This window comes from Aulonocara stuartgranti (genome assembly GCF_965226115.1).
Source record: "Aulonocara stuartgranti genome assembly, chromosome: 4".
Classification (NCBI taxonomy): Eukaryota; Metazoa; Chordata; class Actinopteri; order Cichliformes; family Cichlidae; genus Aulonocara; species Aulonocara stuartgranti.
Window position 1 is genome coordinate 36,654,869 of NC_138942.1, and position 21,191 is coordinate 36,676,059.

Here is a 21,191-nt window from a genome sequence, read left to right on the forward strand (position 1 = left end):
CAGTGAACACAGAGCTCCAACTGTCTGACAACAACAGGAAGGTGACACATGTGGAGAAGGTTCAGTCATATCCTGATCATCCAGACAGATTTGATGTTCCTCAGCTGCTGTGTAGAAATGGTCTGACTGGTCGCTGTTACTGGGAGGTCGAGTGGAGAGGAGGCGTTGATATATCAGTGAGTTACAGAAGCATCAGAAGGAAAGGAGACAGTGATGACTGTGTGTTTGGATGGAATGATCAGTCCTGGAGTCTGTACTGCTCTAATGATGGTCCTCAGTCTGTCTGGCACAATTACAGAGACACATCCATCTCCTCCTCCTCCTCCTCCTCTGTCTCTAACAGAGCAGCAGTGTATGTGGACTGTCCTGCTGGCACTCTGTCCTTCTACAGAGTCTCCTCTGACACTCTGATCCACCTCCACACCTTCAACACCACATTCACTCAAACTCTTTATCCTGGGTTTATGTTCTGGTCTCCTGGTTCCTCAGTGTCCCTGTGCTGATCCAACAGACAGTTTCCATGACTGCAAGTGTTGAGTGGAAAAATGCTACATTGCATTATTGCATCCTCTCACCACAGGAGGCGCTGTTGGCACCACTGATTGCTGATCAGCTGTTCTCTGATGATCTGATTGATACTGTGAATAACGGGACTCACTGAACTCTGTGACACAGTGAAGATTACAGAGTTTAACTTCACCCTTTAAGACTGACCACAGAACCAAGTCCGCCAGAGCTTTTGTTATATTTTTACATGCTGTGGAGCCATTTGTGGGAGCATTTCAAGTTGCTATACATCAATACAACTGTTATAGCCCTAATTTTAATAATATGTATGCATTAAGTCCATAGTAACTACATAAACTGCAAAAAAACCTCTGCTCATCCATCTCTGTGTGTATCAGGATACATTTGGTTCATAATACACAGAAAAATCAGAGTTATTACCTGTAATAAATGTGAAAGATTCCTGCAGTGATAACCAGGCAGGACTGAAACACATCCAAGCTGTCACCACGGTAACAGCACCGCCCATCCACAGGTGAGGGGAGGAGCAAAAAGAGGGACTTTGACCATTTTATACTAAAAACACTCAACTAATGTTTCTAATATGAAACAAATAAGCCCACATTAATGTGAGCGTTTATTAAATAATAATAATGATGATTTCCTCCTGATCTCATTTCCACAGCAGAGAAAACTGTGGTGTATATTGAGGTGGAGGGTGTGGTCTGTGGCTCAGGTGTAGAGTGAGGGTGGGGTGCACCACAGCAGCATGCTGGGACTGCTGAGGGTGGAGGAGGGAGTGATGATGACATCAGAGCTGCAGCACAGAGACCAGTGAACACACAGTCTGTTCATCTTTGCATAGATACAATATACAGCACAATATTGAATGACAGACACGCTGTGGGAGCTTCCACAGATACACTGACGTCAGCATCCAGAGTCCTCCTGCTGCTCCCCCCTCAGAGCCCCGTGATCAGCACCAACACATTCAGTTAGATGACAGAGTCCAGCTGCAGCTAGAATCAGCTCCCCTCTGTGAACAACAGCACAGCGTCAGTGTTTCACACTCAGTGAAAGGAGGAAACAGCAGAAGAACACCATGTGTGCTACGTTTCCCAGGACACACTACAAACTGCACAAATACAGAGCAGCACGTGGAAGGACCTGGAGCTGCATTTACAGAGCTGCAGACAGCGTGATGTCCTGTATGGACAGGTGGAAGGAACCAAGTCCTCAGCTGGAACACTCGTGTTTGTCCACAGACAGGAAACACAGCAGGAAACTTCCTCACAGAAGTGCAGCTCATGGATAACACACTTCCTGTCAGTCAGAATGAGGCTGCAGCCAAACACAGAAAGGTGTTTTTGTCCAGATGAGCCCAGAGAAGAAACACGAGTGTTCACAGACATCAGAAGCTCAGAGAGGTGAAACATGAGGTTGGAGTCCTCGTCAGCATCCAGAAGAGCTGCTGTGAAACCCTGAGTACTCATGACAGACTCTGATGGCACAAACACATCATGATTCAAACAGAAAGACAAACATGGAGCTCCTGATCCTCCTGCATGAGAACAAGCTGACATGAGCGCTGTGTCTGAGAGTGTCTCCCTGTCACAGTGACAATAACACAGCTGCTGCTCACAGTCATTAAACTGACCTGAGGTCAGCTGTGCTCCTTACATATGAACCATGTGACCTCACATCAGTGCTGTGGATGACTGTAGTCATAGAAGAGTAGAGCTGTAGCAGGTGGTGTGAGGAGGAGGTGGTGTATTGTAGTTAACGCAGTACTGAAACACTCCAGCAGAGGGCGCTGTTAAGTCCTTATTGTAACACAGTTACTGTGTGCAGTTAGACTTCATACATAATCTGCACTTATTTCCATCAGACATGCTGTCAGGAAATGATTGGTTTCTATTGATTCTACTTCCTGTTGACTCGTTTGATGACAGTGAAACAATCACAGCTGATTGTGTGATGATGTAAACTGTCACTGTTACATTCAGTGTGTGTGACATAATGTTAGTGCAGGCTGATAACAGCCTGGTTCTGTTAGAAACACATGAACGTGTCCATAGATCAGTGTGTGTTTAACATGAGAGCTTCAGCCCTGCTGATGTGTTAAATAAAGACATGCAGGAAAACTGATGAGACTCTGAAATAACTCTTTATATTTATAATGTAACTCTGCATCAAAAGAACAACAAAGGATCCCAGACAGGTTTCTGTGAACAAAGACCATTCTGATGTTTCTGTGTTTCTAACACTTTGACATTATTAGTAAACAGACTGCAGTGAGCAGCATTTATAAAGAGCTTCTATATAAAGATATGACAGCTGTTTGACAAGTTTATCACTCTGTGTTTGGACCTGATCAGTCCAGCTGTTTACTTGAAACATGTTCATTTACCTGTTCTGTTATATTCATGTTCTTGTCTCTGTTGAAAACACATTTTAATGTCCCTCAGATTTTTCTCCCAGATGAATAAATATAAAAATGACACAAACTGACTGCAGCTACTTTTTGTCCTTTCTGTCAAAAACCTTCATGTGACTCATGAGAGACACGTTTCAGCTGTTTGTGACAGATCAGAGGCCAACAAGTCATTTATAACACTTTCCATCATTGTTTAAAGTTCTCAGTGTTTCTGTGTTGCTGCGTATAGGATCTCCCAGCATCATCACTGTGCTGTCCAATCATTGTGTGCGAGGTTACCCTTATAGTGCGATGTGTGTTTGCACAAAGAGAAGCATGTGTGTCAAATATAAATAAGCACAGAACAGAAACAGCTGCTCGTTTCTTCTGTTTAGAGTCAAGTTAGTGTTTTGTGTCTTTGTTTGAGGCCTGATGTCGAGCAGAGGTGTGTGTAACTGCACTGCTCTGTTATATGTGTGAAGTGTGTGCTTCTCTTCAGCATCATCTTTGTCACTGCTGATTCCTTTGTGTCATCATGTGTTGAGAAGAGAGAACAGTTATAACGGAGGAGCAAAAGGAAGCCCTGAAATCTGCATCAACAAGGAAGTGTTGGCTCACCAGTGATCCCAGCAGAGCCACTGGTTTGGCTCCAGTTGTTCTAGATTCAATGATGTTGTTCCTACAGAAACATGTCAGCATCTTTATTGAATTTAATATGAAGCAGAAATGGTGTCATCAGGAGAAGAAGAGGAGAACAAGTCCGGCGAGGAGGCAGCAGCTCTTAAAGATGAAACAGCAGCTCAGCCCTGAGCTCAGAGAGCTGCACATGAAAAAGCTCCTCAAGCAGATCCTGTCAGAGGTTTGTCATCAACAGGAGGAACTGTTCACATCATAGGATGAAGATGCTGTCAGCTGGATGAAGAAGGTTATTTAATGCAAACGTTCACACTGAAGTCAAATTGTTGTCGTGTTGAACAGATTCATGTACTGATCGTCTCCAGAATGTTAGAAGAGCTTCAATGAATCATTAGAAACAACTTACAGCTGCACAGCTGTGTCAAACACATCTGTGTGTCATTGTGGGATTGTTGTGTTTCTACATGTGACACACGTCTAAAACATGCACACAATCTGAACACAAACAGGGACTCATGTGTTCCCACAGCCAGATGCTGAGAGCCATTTCCTTGTAGTCCTGTGTCTACATACATGAACCATTAGATGTTATTGGAATGATTGTCAGCTCTGATAGTTTCATGTGTGTTTAGCTGGACGCTGTTTGATCCTCGACATGTTTAAAGGTGTCCAGTCCTGAGACACTGGGGCTGGAAACAGCTGTGATGTCATTGGACTGTCACACAGACAGAAGTGCATGAAGTGAGCAGCCGAGGAGCCGCTGATGTTTTGGATTCAACAGCATTTGAAAGGTCGACACAGACACATTTGCACACAGAAAGCTGAATCTGTCATATGCCACAGTGAACTCACTGTTCAGTGTTTTTCAGGAAGCTTCTTAACTGCCTCTGCTGCCAAACAAGCAGCTGATGTCCTTGAGAAGAAGCTGAAGAAGTCTTCAACAACAAATACAGGAAGTGGACTTTCAAATACTAGATTCACTTTAGACTCACAGAGAAATGACTCAACCAGCTGTGTTTGACTCTATGAAAGGTCAGTGTGTGTCTGCACACAGACTGTTGTGTTGGACTGTTATTCAGTTGTCTGCTGAATGTTTTCAAATGTCTGCATCTCAGCTGTGATGAGGCTGGGGGTCATGGGAGGCCACCGTAGCAGCCTCTTCAACATCATGACATCATCATAAATGCTGCTGGACTGTCTGATGGGCTGACGGTGAAAAAGCCGTCGGGAAGGAAACAGAAGACATTTCAGAGGCTGCAGCAGATTTCTTTGATTCGGGGCCTTTTTCAGCTTTATTGGACAGAGCAGTGAAGATAAGTGACAGCAAAGCAGAGAGAAAGGGGGCGTGGCCCGGGTCAAAGCCAGGCCAGCTGCTCTCCACCTCGTGGTCACCTGCTCATCCTAGTGAGCTCCACCAGCAGCCCTTTCACACACTTTACACTGTCAAACACTGTGTGTGGACCTCAGCTAACAACAGGCTACATTTAAGTCTGGACTACATGCTTTTATATTGTTTTTATTCCATCAGCAGCTCAACATCATGAGCAGCTTTGACATAAAGACATCAAACTCAAGCTGACTTTAAACTACTTTTAATACAGGGGCTCAAAAACAACAACATCTTTATTATATATCAGGACACAAAGTCATTTCATCTCAAAGGGAAACAGCTTTATTTGGAATAACCAGCACTATCAACTGGTTTGGGATCTCCACCAGTTTCATGTCTTTGCAGCTTCTCCAACAAAGTTCCTGTAAAATCAGCATGTTTGTCTTTATTGGTTTGATAGTGATTGATTATTCAGTCCCAATCTGCTGTCATCTAAAGAACAAAATGATGTTTCTATGAGTCACAAAGCTCCAGATGTTGTCGGCTTCACAAAGAAAACAAAGAACTTAAACACAAAGTGTTTGGAGCCAAAATGTTCCCAAGCTGCTCTTTTTGAAATGGCAGAGGTACAGTGGTGTCTAACAGCACACTGTGGAAGGCAAACATGTTATTGTTGGATGAAACTTCATGAATCCTTTGTAGATTTGAGCTGTTGGAGCCTTTCTTTTCTCTTCAGGTGTACAGATGCTGAGGAGGCAGGTGGAGCAGGTGGAGCTGTTGTGATGCTGCAGAGGGTGTGTCTTAGTAACTCTGTGAGGCAGAACTGGATCCAACATTGTGGATGTGTTGATGTTGGAGCCATTAAGAGTCTCTGGCCACACTGTAGGATTTCCCTTTGATCCACTGTGGGGGCATTTTGGAGTCTGTCAGTGAAACTCTTCATGTTTGTGTTTGACTCCAGTTTATAGAAACAGAGAAATGTGTCATGCTTTTGTTCGGCCTCCACAAATACACACATTTGTTCATTGGTTGGACTTTTTGGAAGGAGACACATTGAAAACCATGTTAATAAGATCTTGTTGTTTCCTGTGGATCCGACACAGAGAGTGGACTTCAGACAGAAAGCGTGGAAGAGATTTTAGAGGCCGTGTGTGGCAACAGGAAGTTTCTGTGTGTTTGCTGATCTTACATGTGGAAAACAACACGTGATGTTTGTGAAGTTCTACAATGATCATTGTTCTCACAGCATTTTGAGTGGGAACAGTTCAAACTGGGAGTAGTGGGAGTTGTTTACTGATTGAAACAAGCTGAATGTTTCTGTGACGATGAAGATCAGCAGCTCAGCTGATCAATGAACTGACATCTATCAGTCGTTTCATGAGATGAAGTCATCAGCAGACATTTGTTCTGACTGTGTGATGAATGTCAGAACGTCAGGGCTCTGCTTTAGTCACTGCTTGATGATCATTGGCTCATTGTTGAATCCAGGGCCCAGTCTGACCTCTGACCTTTGCTGCAGGTCTTCTGTGTTATCTCCACTTTCATGTCTGATCTTCTGCTGTATCGTCCAAAATAAACATCTGGATCATTTCCAACACTTCAGCAGATCTTTAGTTTGGGCAGTGCAGCACAGAATAACACATATTGTACTATACTGCCCACTTCCTGATCTTATTGGATCTGTGTGTGAGGTTGGTGAAGGAAACACATGTTTACTGAGTGAGTCGCTGCCATTAGGAACTAGTTTTTCTATCACAGCCTGGAAATCACACAGGACCATTTCTGCAAGTGAAAAGTCGTCATTGGAGGAAAATCATTGTGTAGTTTATGCGACTGAAGAATTGTCCCAACTACATGTGCTGCTGACCTTTGACCTTTTCTTTAGGTGCACAGAGGAGTCTGTGGGAACATCCAGAACTGAGGCATCTTGTGTACAAACGTGTTCAGACCAGATGTCAAATGATGTCAGATGTCATCCGTGAATGGATGCAACTGTGGATCGTTCCAATAAAATGAGGCAGTTTTGTAAGTACAAGCCCACTACAACCCATCATCAACATTTTAAATTACATTATACATCTTCACTGATATAAAGCACCACTATTTTAACCTGATTCACTTTTTCCACCCTAACAGTTCATTCCTCAAATCAAACAAGATATTTGACCCTAAAAAAATGCATCAACAAATAATTTTGTAATAAAATATTTATTCTTCAACTTTTACAAGTGAAATCAAACAAGTGTGTTTAAGAGTGAAACCAGAGTGGAAGCTGCTCATATAGAGTCCAACCCAGGCTAAAGTAAGCTGAGTAGAGCAGCACCATCAAAGTGTCGGCTCTCTGAACACGGTGCAAGATCGCCATCTGCAGGACAAAACTAGTTTTTCTCGCCCTCCTCGTCAACATCAAGATGATGTCATCGTACAGCAACTGATTCCCTGTCCGTCTGGAACAAAGCATTTACATTAAAAAAGACATTTACAGAAAATACAAACACCAACAACACATCTCATCATCACATGATATTTTATTATTTATTATATTATATATTTTTATTGTACCATCAACATCAACAAACACCAGCATATTTTCTTTGAGATTGAGTAGAGTGGACCTTTCCCTTGGTTCACTTCCTGCTCGCAGCATCAGCTGACCTCTGACTTCCTGGTTAAGGTCTCTCAGCGTTGACTGGAATATCAAATCGGACTCACACCATGTTCTTGTAATGTGGTCATGTCTGTCAGCTGTTTGAAGAGCATCTCTGGCCTAAACACAATAGGAAGAACAACAACACGGCTAAAAAAAACAACAACACATTTCCATATTAGATGAAGGGCACCGTAACTGGAAATGGTAACATTCATCTGATGCTGCTTTGGATTTATCTTCTGTTTTAGATCAACTTTGATCACTTCGAGCCATCTTAAGTCCGTTTGTTCTAACTTCTCACTAACATCTCGTATGATTTAAGATCCCTGCTGTTCCTCACCTGCCCTGTAGGTTTGTGCTTTGACCTCCAGAGGGCGACAAATCAGCACAGACAGAGAGCTCCATTCAAACTTTGCTGCCATCAGGAATAATTCTTCAAATATAATCATCAGTGTTTGAGCAGTTATGATATCAGGGACAATCTAGACATGTGTGACAATACTGAACATGTCACATGACACACCTCAAACATCATGTGATCCACTCTCAGTCTGCACTTTCATTCATGACTTCAACAGGTTGAAATGAGCTTTGAAGAAACATTCAGTGAAATAAATCTTTCATGGATTCATGTGAGCAGCAGATGAACTTTACAAAGAATCAGTGGATTTATCTTCTGTTTTAGATCAACTTTGATCACTTCGAGCCATCTTAAGTCCGTTTGTTCTTCTCACTCACTAACGTCTCGTATGATTTCAGATCCCTGCTGTTCCCCAGCTGCCCTGTAGGTGGCCTCAGTGTGTCTCACACCATTTACAGATGATTACAGGTCATTTACAGTTCAAACAGGTCCAACATAAGAAATATGTAGAAAATATCCTGCTATAACAGTTTGGGTCAAAGTGCAGATGTTCCAGATGTTCTGAGTCTGTCTGTGTTTCATGTTAACATGTAGATGTTGGACCAAAGTGAAGCTTTTTGATGTGACAGCAGGAATGTGAAGTGTAACTCTGAGCTCTAGGAAATGAAACTAAATGGACTTTTTCTCCTTTATTTATAGGAAAGTGTAGGAGAGCAACAGATGAACAAGCGTTACTGTAACAGGAAACATCAGAGGACCTTTATGTTCATCATCATCACTGTTTCCTTGTTCTGTCACAAACACACAACACTTCCTGCTCTCTCTCTGATGGATCTGATTGGCTGTTTCATTCACAGGAGGTCAGGGCGTCACACCAACAGCTTTAACTGCACAACGACACACTTTAAATCATCTACAGACAAACCTGTGTGTTCGATTTATGAAGAAATAATAAAGACGTGTGTACAGCTGTCCATGAAGCAGCTTCTCACACAAACTCTGACACTTCAGCCACTTTAATTCCTGCAAAGCTGCGTAATAAAGAGCTGTGACTGCTATGAGCTGCTGATGATGACTGCATGAAGCTCTCAGCTGAAGCTTCTTTCATTTAGTTTAATGTTAATGTCGCCTTTTTAAGCCTGTGTGAGGATTTTAATGACACACATTAAAGGAGCTTCTTTGATTAGAACCAAATTCATGTTGATTTTCAGCCTGAAATGATAAAAACTTTAATAATTCTGTTTATAATCATCAACCTGGAGACTAATGAAAAGTATAATAGTGAAAGAAAGCCTTTATTATTTGAGTAATGCCTGAATCTGCTCAGAGACGGAGACAACACAGAGGTGTTGATGACAGTTTGACATTAACTGAATTAAAAACAAAGTGCTCTTATTGTGAAAATCTGCCTCCTACTTCTTTAAATCATTTTTATGTATTTTTTAACCTCACAGTGAAACATTGAGGCATTAATCTGACACAGTTTGATCAGCAGCTGTGTTTTCACTGACGTTTCACTTTGATTTGTTCAGACTGAGCAGAGAGGATCGGTTCTCTGTGTGCGCACTGCTGAGAAACACAAGCTCATTTCTGCTGTTTCATGAAAAGTGTTATGGAGGAACAAGAAGTTCAGCCTCTAAACTCTCAGCGTGAGGACTGAGTGAAGAGTTTCAGAGCAGAGAGTTTTGGCTCACAGCTTTTAGCGTCTACACAAAGAGACGATTACGCACTTGATCTGAGAACATCTCCACCTCCTACAAACAAACTCTCCTACGAGCAGCTGTAACAACTAGGGATGGGTATTGATAAGATTTTCACGATTCCGATTCCACTTTCGATTCTGTTTAACGATTCGATTCTCTATCGATTCTCTTATCGATTCTTTTTAAAAAAGGAGAACACTAAGGTCGATTAGCTTAGAGCTTTGTTTTATATCTTCTCTTTGAACAAGATAGAAATTTAGGAGTAACATGGCCTTACAAACCCAACAGTGAGATCTTAAGAGATCCAGCCTATGGCTCTTCAATGAGGTGTCACAGGATCCCCAGGAAAAAAAATTGTAAATGTAAAATAATAAAATAAATATTCTTCTGTAGCAATAACAAAGTATAACATAAATTATTCTGTAGCAATTACACAAGAATATCCAGTAATGTCCCTGCCTACAATTAAACACATTCACTTACTGAAAATCATCTGCTGTGGCAAACGGGTGCAAACCTTTGACCACAAACTTAGACACTGCTCGGTGACATTCGTCTATCCTGCCTGAAAGGAGACGCTACCGGTAGACTGCAGCAAGAACTGCCAGCATCTGAGCCAGACTCTGTCTCTCGTCATGGTCACCTAAATGCACAGTAATGGCAGGTTTGTAATAAGGCAGATCACGCTAACATAATATGCACTGTTAGTTGATTATTTACCTGCCGCATTAACGGGCGAGGACGTGCAAATGTTACCGCTGCTGCTGGGTTGAGACCGGAGCGGAATTAAAAACACGACATTCATTTAAGGTCATCGTGTGTTTTGTGAGCAAATGCTTTTGCATATTCGTAGTGTTTCCTCCCTTAAATGAAACATCTACTTTGCAAGTATTGCAAGTTGCCCTGTTGTCATCCGTTCTCGTAAAGTATGACCAAACTTTTGAGCGTTTGAGCCGCTTACGCGCCGTGTTTCTTGCCAGGTAAATGACGCTCCGCAACGCGGTGACGTCATTCGGGGCGACTGGAATCGATAAGGGAATCGTTTGCAAAAATGGCAAACACTTCCAAGGAATTGAAACAGTGGGAACCGGTTCTCAACAAGAACCGGTTTTCGATACCCATCCCTAGTAACAACCACAACAGGCAGAAGACTGGATTTCTTCAGGTCAGATTTCATGCAGTTTGCATAAATTGTGTGTCACAGACATTGTAGTTCACATTTGTGTGACTCGTTTAAATCTTCTCCTCCTGAAAGTGAAACTCTTACAAACACATAAGGACACAAAAATCCTCGTTTCCACAGCTTTCAGTCCCAAACTGACTCTGAGCCTCGTCAGTAAATCCGTCAGCTTTTTACCATCTAAAGAAGTCTTTGTGCTGCTGCAGACGTTAGTAAATCTGACCCGAAATGTTCTTTTTTCTTTAAACTCACAGGCTGCTCTCCTTTAAATGACCTGCAGGAATCAGCAGGGTCAGAACATGTGTGTGTGGCAGAGTCTGAGCAGAAACCTGCTGCAGGTTGATCAAACTAAAGTCATATTAAGGAGCTACTGGCACAGAATTAAAGTTATAAATGAAGTTTACAGAACACTGTTTGCCTTTAATTCTCTAAGCACAGATAAATGAACACCATTGGACTTTATCAGAAATGAATGAAATATCACTGGGATCAGGTGTAAAGTGACACGTGGAAGACTGGGTTTGTTTTTTAATACTTAAAGTTATCAAACAGAAACAACAGAAGTCCAAATGGTGCACTTGAATACAGAGAGAACAGAAATGATGGAGGAATCATTTAGTTCCACTCAGAAATATGAACGTCAGGTTAATCAGACGATGGACTGAAGAACAATCAGAGTGTTTCCATATAGAAACATCTGTTTGTTCTTAATCACTCACTCAAAAAAGAGAAACTGGATGCCTGTTACATTTACAGGAGTTTGAAGAAAACATGTTTCTGAAATGAACATAATTAAATCATACAGGGAGTGCAGAATTATTAGGCAAGTTGTATTTTTGAGGAATAATGTTATTATTGAACAACAACCATGTTCTCAATGAACCCAAAAAACTCATTAATATCAAAGCTGAATGTTTTTGGAAGTAGTTTTTAGTTTGTTTTTAGTTTTAGCTATTTTAGGGGGATATCTGTGTGTGCAGGTGACTATTACTGTGCAGAATTATTAGGCAACTTAACAAAAACAAATATATACCCATTTCAATTATTTATTTTTACCAGTGACACCAATATAACATCTCCACATTCACAAATATACATTTCTGACATTCAAAAACAAAACAAAAACAAATCAGCGACCAATATAGCCACCTTTCTTTGCAAGGACACTCAAAAGCCTGCCATCCATGGATTCTGTCAGTGTTTTGATCTGTTCACCATCAACATTGCGTGCAGCAGCAACCACAGCCTCCCAGACACTGTTCAGAGAGATGTACTGTTTTCCCTCCTTGTAAATCTCACATTTGATTTTTTTTTTTCAAGGTTCAAGGTTCTTTATTTGTCACATGCATAGTTATACAAGTATAACACACAGTGAAATGTAGCCTGACACGCTCCTCGACATGTGCAAAAATTGGGGGGGGGGGGGGGGTGTAGAGGAAGAACATTATATATATATATATAGTATATACACTGGGTGAATGTGCAGTAGTAGCAGCAAGCAGGTGAATTCTGTACATTAATATGAATAGACATCTGACTATTTTACAGGATAGACAATATAAACATATTTAAATTTAAAGGAATTTGAAATGTACATTGTGCCTTGGTTTAGTGTCTGGAAGAGTCCTGTCTCAGTCAATTATAGATGATGTGAGAGGGCGGGTGTGTGTGTTTAGAGCACGGATGGCTTGGGGATAGAAGCTCCTCTTGAGTCTCTCTGTCCTTGCCCGGATGATGCAGAACCTTCTACCAGATTGCAGAAGTTGGAACAGTTTGTTGCCAGGATGGGACGGGTCCTTCAGTATCTGCGCTGCTCTAGTCCGGCATCTCCTGGTGTAGGTGATGATGGACCACAGGTTCTCAATGGGGTTCAGATCAGGTGAACAAGGAGGCCATGTCATTAGTTTTTCTTCTTTTATACCCTTTCTTGCAGCCACGCTGTGGAGTACTTGGACGCGTGTGATGGAGCATTGTCCTGCATGAAAATCATGTTTTTCTTGAAGGATGCAGACTTCTTCCTGTACCACTGCTTGAAGAAGGTGTCTTCCAGAAACTGGCAGTAGGACTGGGAGTTGAGCTTGACTCCATCCTCAACCCGAAAAGGCCCCACAAGCTCATCTTTGATGATACCAGCCCAGACCAGTACTCCACCTCCACCTTGCTGGCGTCTGAGTGGGACTGGAGCTCTCTGCCTTTACCAATCCAGCCACGGGCCCATCCATCTGGCCCATCAAGACTCACTCTCATTTCATCAGTCCATAAAACCTTAGAAAAACCAGTCTTGAGATATTTCTTGGCCCAGTCTTGACGTTTCAGCTTGTGTGTCTTGTTCAGTGGTGGTCGTCTTTCAGCCTTTCTTACCTTGGCCATGTCTCTGAGTATTGCACACCTTGTGCTTTTGGGCACTCCAGTGATGTTGCAGCTCTGAAATATGGCCAAACTGGTGGCAAGTGGCATCTTGGCAGCTGCACGCTTGACTTTTCTCAGTTCATGGGCACTTATTTTGCGCCTTGGTTTTTCCACACGCTTCTTGCGACCCTGTTGACTATTTTGAATGAAACGCTTGATTGTTCGATGATCACGCTTCAGAAGCTTTGCAATTATGAGACTGCTGCATCCCTCTGCAAGATATCTCACTATTTTTGACTTTTCTGAGCCTGTCAAGTCCTTCTTTTGACCCATTTTGCCAAAGGAAAGGACGTTACCTAATAATTATGCACACCTGATATAGGGTGTTGATGTCATTAGACCACACCCCTTCTCATTACAGAGATGCACATCACCTAATATGCTTAATTGGTAGTAGGCTTTCGAGCCTATACAGCTTGGAGTAAGACAACATGCATGAAGAGGATGATGTGGACAAAATACTCATTTGCCTAATAATTCTGCACTCCCTGTATACGATTTGCATGAAACTTAACTACTTAACAAGTCTCAGTTCTTGTTGAGATGATGTGATCCAGTCTAGTAAGAGTGGTTAGCTGCCAGATGACTCACAATTACACAAGATTAGGTGAGATTTCAGACCGAGGGAAAATCACTGGGGTGATCGCAGGAAGAGGCAGAAAAGCACAGACGTGCTGGACCTCACAGTCATTTGGAAAAGGTAAGAATGAATCTGTCTTCATTCATCTACATGGAAATATATCACCAACAAACAAACCAATAATACAACCAAATCACTCCCAGTTCAAGACTTTGGTTATTTACAACATTTGAAACATACTGTGTAGCTCAGTCAAAACAGCCCAAGGCCAAGTGAAAGTGCTGAGAGGGAAAAGATCATGATTAACGATTTATTTAAACTCATAACTGGGGGCAGCAGCTGAGCTTTGTGAGCTGCAGCTTAAAACATGTAACCATGCTTTCAGTGTTGCAAATTTCCTGTTACTAGCTAGGTCAAATCCAAATTTAGTGTACAGGTCATAAGATCATATAGAGGCAAAATCCTGATACATCATGAATCATTTTTACGTTTTAGTTGTAATAATTATATATTTCTTGTTCATTTTAGTTCTCATGTGGTCAAAAAGTCTAAGTCAAAATTCTCAGCATTTTCAAATTACAGCTTCTTAATTTATATAGATAATTTTAATATTCTACTGCTCAGAAATAATTTACAATTTCCAGCTGTGAATTCCATCTTATTTACATTTTTTAACATTATATACTAGATGGGACTTGATGAAATGACCAATATAGATATATGCCCAGTAGCAGAATATCTTGTAATTATGTTTTACTCCCCTCTGGTGGCCAAATTAAACACGAGGCGATCGTGGCTCAAGAGTTGGCAGCTCGTCTTGTAATCGGAAGGTTGCCGGTTGGAGCCCCGGCTCGGACAGTCTCGGTTGTTGTGTCCTTGGGCGAGACGCTTCACCTACCGGTGTTGGCCAGAAGGGCCGATGGTGCGATATGGCAGCCTCGCTTATGCAAGTGCGCCCCAGGGCATCTGACAAGGATGCCTCCTTAATGTATTTATTTTTAACTTAAATCACTGCAAATATTTGAGAACATTTTATCATTAACGATGCCATGATTGATTCTGTTAGATCTTTATTGACACACATGACATCAGCAGGTCAAACCAAGTGGAGGGGTTTGTTTGTCCATAGAGATGCTTCCTTTTGTTTGTGTTAAGGTTTAAATGGATTTGTTGAATGTGTTTCTTTTCATCAATACTGCCATTTAGTTGTGTAAATGTGCATGTTAGAAGTGTGAAGAGGTTTTGTGTTTTAGATCATCTGTGTAGAGTTTTAGATGCCTCAGTTTGAGTGAGTGGTACTGGCGGGGCAATTGGAGGGAAATTGATGGCCCTATTTAAAGCCAGTCTCTACCAGATCCAAGAGAGAGGAGAGGTGAGCTGTGTTACCAGAGCCATGGTCTGTTGAGTTTTGTTAATACAGTTGATTTGGGGGAAGTTTCACATTAAATTAAGTTCACTGTAAATAAATTGCTCACCCTTGGAAACCTGAAATGTCTGCGTAGTCTGCTTCCCACCACCTTCCTTGACATTTGAGTCTGACTATCTCACATACTGGTTAGTGTAAATGGGACACAGAAACCTTTACATTTAATCCCTTCACCTGATATCTAGTGTCAAAGAATATCAAAGCTGTAAAAGCTGTTTACAGCTATTAAAACAAGCTCGGCTTTACAAAAGAAGACATGCCCTTGGATAAAAGAGTCTATCTTAAACTTAAGGAGAATATGCCGCAAAACGGGACGACTATGGAAGAAAAGCAAACTCCTTAAATGACAAATGAAAACTGTTAGATCAAATATTTTTCTAGACTCATATCAAAAAACAAGAGAAATCCCAAGTTTCTTTTTGACAAAATTAGTGATATTGTCTCCCCAGATGTGGTACCTTTAGATGTACACTTTAAAGTAGATAGTAGTAAACAATTTTTTGTTGACATGATTAAAGAAATCAATGCTGAAATCTCCCCAAAGCTTTCTTGTTCTCCGAGTCAGGCACTCCCTTTGTACTCCTGGTCAACTTTTACAACTGCAAAATATATATTGAAATAGCAGCCCTGGTGGACAAAATGAAGCCACCTACAAGCCCCTAAGACATTGTCCCCACTAAGCTCTTCATCAATGCTTTTGACACCATTGGTCCTTGGGTTGGGAACCTTTTTAATGTTTCTCTTCAGACTGGGGTGTTCCCCAGCTTTTTTAAACATGCCATTGTGGAACCAAGACTCAAAAAACCCAACCTGGATCCAACACTACTTTAAAATGTAATCTCCAAACTCCCATTTATGTCAAAACTCCTTGAGAAGGCAGTAGCTGTCCACCTCACAGCATACTTGGAGAACTATAACTTCAATGAGCGTTTTCAGTCTGGGTTCTGTAAATTGCATTCCACTGAGACAGCACTACTGAAAGTTACTAATGATATTATGATGTCAGCAGACTCTGGAGAATACACAGTCCTAGTCTTGTTAGACCTTACCTCAGCCTTTGATACAGTCAACCATACCATCCTGATAAACAGACTGAGAGACCTGGTTGGGACGTCTGCTCTGTTCACTGGTTTTCTTTTGATATATCTGAAAGGAGTTTTAGTGTGTCTGCAAACCAGATCACGTCGGAATCTACAGAGTTGTTGTGTGGAGTTCCTCAGGGCTCTGTGCTGGGACCTATTCTGTTTTTAATATACAATTTTCCTTTAAGCCAGATAATACAGCAGTTTCCTGAAGTATCTTATCATTTCTTTGCTGACAATATTCAGCTATATTATTCTTTTAAGCCTGCTGAAGCTCATAAGCTCTCCAATCTGATTGACTGTTTAACCAACATTAAACAATGGTTGAACAATAATTGCTTACAGATAAACCCGGCAGAAACTTTGATTATTGCAGCAGACAGTGCCTGATATTAAACGGCGACTGGGTGACTGAGGTTCCTCACAGAAACATAACCTTAGAAACCTGGGTGTTATTTTCGATGGAGCTTTTTCTTTGGAGGGACATTTAAATCAGACAGTAAGAACCTGCTTTTTTCACTTGAGGAACATTTCTAAACTTAGATCCATCGTGTCAACAAGTGAACTTGAGATGATAATACATGCTTTTGTCTCTACAAGACTTGACTACTGTAACAGCCTGTTTACTTGTCTAAACAAGAAAGGGCTAGCTCGTCTACAGGTTGTTCAAAACTGACAGCAAGGCTACTGACCCGCTCGAACAAGGGAGCTCATATGACCCTGTTTTAAAGTCGGTGCACTGGCTACCAATCAGATTTAGGTTCCATTTTAAAATTCTAGTTTTAACTTTTACATTTTACATTACAGGAACTTTTCTCTTTGTGTCCAATATCAACACTGTGACTCCTCAGAGTGTAAACTTTACTTCAGCAAAACCAAAAACTGAGTAGTAGAAGTCGTCACACCAAATGTCTTATGATAACAAGAAAAAAGATGTTTTCAGTACACGGCCTGAACTTCTTCCTCAATTTCTTCTTCTTCCGTCAGCTTATGTTGAGATTATTTCAGTTTGTAGATGATCAGATTACATAATTGTAATTTACATAATTAAACTAAGGGGTAAGATGGCTCCAGTGTGTGTGCTTGCTGTTTACCTCTGTCAGTTTTCTTACTGTTTGTTCTGTTTCTGATGATTCTTGTCACTGAAATCAACTCAAAACTGGGGAACACCAAAAACCTTTGGATCTTCAGTTTTTTGCCATCAGCTTTCAGAGCTCTAATCAGAAGAAACAAACAGGGTATCCTCTGCTCCTGGCTGATGTTCCTGATTACTTGCTACATAAAGTGCCACCACCTGCTCCGACACACCGCCACAGACACCGGGGTAAACGTGCCGGTCGGCTGGTGAAGTTTAAAGCTTGACTTATCTTTTCTTCAGCGGCCGCTCCAGCTGGTTATGGTCCGTTCCGCCACATCCCAAGGCGTCTCCTGGATCCTGTTATCTCCTGTCTGGTTACTGTTGTGGGCTTGGGTGTCCATAACCCTGCTCACCACTGTTTTTTGCATCGTGGGAGTCATGGAATAAACTTTTTGAATTTGGTCCCATTAACTTGGGCTTCACCGACAACTTCTACCCAGGCTCCAGCTCCAATGAAGATGGCTCTAACAAATGCGTGGTCCTTAGCAAATAAAGCTTCATTATAAATTATTTTTCCTCCAATGGATTGGATCTCCTTTTTGTGACTGAGACACAGATGAGAGTTGGTGAGTCTAGCATTATTTCTGGACTGTTACCCTCTGACGGCTCATTTCTTAATGCTCCAAGGATGTCAGGTAGAGGAGAAGGAATATTGACTGTGTTCAAAAATAACTTTCACTGCAAACAACTCCATGTACCTGTTTAAACAAGTGACAATATTCACTAAATAAGCACTAATAATATATTAATTTTGTAACACACTGAAAACAGTTCATCTAACTGTGACTGTAAACATGTTTCCATTTGTCACTTCATTTTTTACTCTGAAACACAGGAAATGACATCATGGCTCAAATCGTTGTCATTAAAATCTTTCTTTATTTAACATTTGAATTTTTTTATTTAACATTTCCAAGATTCAATAACATAAAGAACCCGAACAATAAAACATTTATGTGGATCAAAATACATTAAAACAAAAACTTTATAATAGGAAACAGAGTTTTCAACCAACTGATGAAAAGAAAGCTAACCACTCGACATGAACACTACAGTAGGACAGTTTTGAAAGCTTAAAATGGAACTAGGGGAAGAGTTTGATTCACAGCTGCCTCATCAGATTTTTACAGGAGATTCTATCTGAACTCTGTGGAGCCTGATCTCAAGCTTTTTGAGTCTGACACAGAAACCAGAGGATCTTTCTGTGTCTTCAGATTCACTGTGATCCAGTGATGGGAGTGATTTCAGCCCTGAGTGATTGCGCTGATGTTTGCACAGAGCAGACAATGAGGTGAATGTTTGGGCACATTGGTAACAGTGAAACAGTTTATTAGTAACGTGGGATCGTTTGTGTGCAGAGTATGAACTGAGATTCCTGAAGCTCTTGTCACACTGGTCACAGCTGTAGTTTCCTTCCATGTGTGCACGTTCATGCCTGTTACGATTATGTGAATGTGAGAAGCTTCTCTCACAGTGTCTGCACTTGTGTGGTTTCTCTCCTGTGTGGACTCGTTTGTGTGTTTTAAGCTGACCTGCAGTGGTGAAGGATGACCCACACTGATCACAGAGGTGCTTTTCAACCCCACTGTGAATCAGTTGTTGGTCTATAATATGTGAAACATGTGTCAAACGTCTCCATTATGAAAGATATCAGGTCATCTTGAGCCACAAAAACATTCCTATCATGAGGTAGACGCTGGAATCAGTTTGCTGCAGACGTTTATATATCCGATATTTATCCAGTTAAAAGTTGAAATTCAAAAACGTCTTTTCAAGAGTCGTCTGTCCAAGAGGAGCAGAAGCTGCAACAAATATAACAACAGTTATTTGTGGCTGTTTTAAACGGCCACAAAGGAGCAGATTGGTTATAATGCAGCTGCTTCAGAGGAATAAACACTGTATTTATTTCATGTGTAACACCTTTCAATAATGTGTTGACTAAAGTCTATTGACCAGTATAAGTAAAGACACACACACAAACACACACATGGAAACACTGAAACCTGTTTTTGGTGCAACAGCGGTCCCAGCTGCTGGCCTTTATCTAGACTGGGTCGGCTGCTGATCTCAATATAATCAATGTTTAAAGTTCTCAGTGTTTCTGTGTTGCTGCGTATAGGATCTCCCAGCATCATCACTGTGCTGTCCAATCATTGTGTGCGAGGTTACCCTTATAGTGCGATGTGTGTTTGCACAAAGAGAAGCATGTGTGTCAAATATAAATAAGCACAGAACAGAAACAGCTGCTCGTTTCTTCTGTTTAGAGTCAAGTTAGTGTTTTGTGTCTTTGTTTGAGGCCTGATGTCGAGCAGAGGTGTGTGTAACTGCACTGCTCTGTTATATGTGTGAAGTGTGTGCTTCTCTTCAGCATCATCTTTGTCACTGCTGATTCCTTTGTGTCATCATGTGTTGAGAAGAGAGAACAGTTATAACGGAGGAGCAAAAGGAAGCCCTGAAATCTGCATCAACAAGGAAGTGTTGGCTCACCAGTGATCCCAGCAGAGCCACTGGTTTGGCTCCAGTTGTTACAGATTCAATGATGTTGTTCCTACAGAAACATGTCAGCATCTTTATTGTAGTAAAGTCTTGTAATGTGAAGATAGAAACAAGGCAGCAAACAGCTCCATGATCTGATCTTAATGATGTTTTTATTTGTGTCTCTCAGAACTGGATTGGAAACTATCAAAGGTCTAAAAACAGCCTCGACCCTCCCACAGAGCAAACTTTACACACGTCATCTTTCAGCTACAATCTTTGTTGCAGGGATCTTCTGCCAAACAAGGCTGAGAGAAGATTTCTTACAGCTGTCATGTTGATGCTGTTTCAGTCTTTGGGCAAACACACTGATATTAGGGCTGATATCAGGGCTGCACAAGTTCTTTGTGTTTGTGATCATGAATAATAGAAGTGTGGAAGGCAAACATGTTATTGTTGGATGAAACTTCATGAATCCTTTGTAGATTCGAGCTGTTGGAGCCTTTCTTTTCTCTTCAGCTGTACAGATGCTGAGGAGGTGTGAAGAGTTAATCTAGCTGTGTTTGCTTTTGCAAGAGAACTACAATGTTTTGATGATTGGGTGACAGGTTTTCTTATTTGTGTGAAGAGTTTTGCAAAATTAGCCAATAGTTACAAAAAAAGGGCTTAAGCAATCAGAAAAAACTGTAAGCACAGTAACAAAGTGTTTGTTACGCCCCCTGCTGGATAGAAGGCAGAACTGGAAAATATGGGAAGGACTGGAGACACTAGAGAGAGTCAGCACAGAAAAGGCTAAACAAAGAGCAAAGTTAAGGTGGGAGGACCAGTTTACACAAGAAGGCAGCTTCTTAATAACCTGCATTGTTAGAGTTTCTCATGATTTTATGTGCTTCTGTGTTTCATGCCTTAAATTTCTCTCTCCTCCCTTTGCAAAGCACACAGTTGCCCTGTGCCAAGGCTGTTTGAATAAATCACTGTGATGGTAATAATGACCCTGAGCTCTCCTTTTTGTGTTCAGTGTGTTACACATGCATTGTCAGACACCCACACCTGTTTGTGTGTTTGAGCATGTGTATGTGAGAGAGACCAAGCACTGAAGCTTCATCAGAGTTTTGCTGCCTTCGCTGTACAGTGTGCATATGTGTCAAACTGTCTGAGGGTCCTTCTGTAACTCCAGTAACAGACACATGGACGGAGTCGTTTTCATTTATTATCTGATAGATGCAGAAACAGCTGCTTCCACACATGCTGCAATAGTCATGAGAGTTGAGGCTTTCCCTTTCCTCACCACTGCTGGG

General features: G+C 41.4%; 1 long non-coding RNA gene and 1 pseudogene across 2 annotated transcripts in view; both read left to right on the forward strand.

The window, feature by feature from the left end:
- LOC309704932 (protein NLRC3-like) overlaps nt 1–877 on the forward strand; it is an 18,990-nt pseudogene extending 18,113 nt beyond the window's left edge. The window contains exon 10 of the transcript XR_014280868.1: nt 1–877. This exon is cut by the window's left edge and continues 30 nt beyond it. The product of XR_014280868.1 is annotated as a protein NLRC3-like (transcript).
- LOC309705064 overlaps nt 1–21,191 on the forward strand; it is a 111,470-nt gene that overhangs the window by 75,087 nt on the left and 15,192 nt on the right. The window lies entirely within an intron of this gene.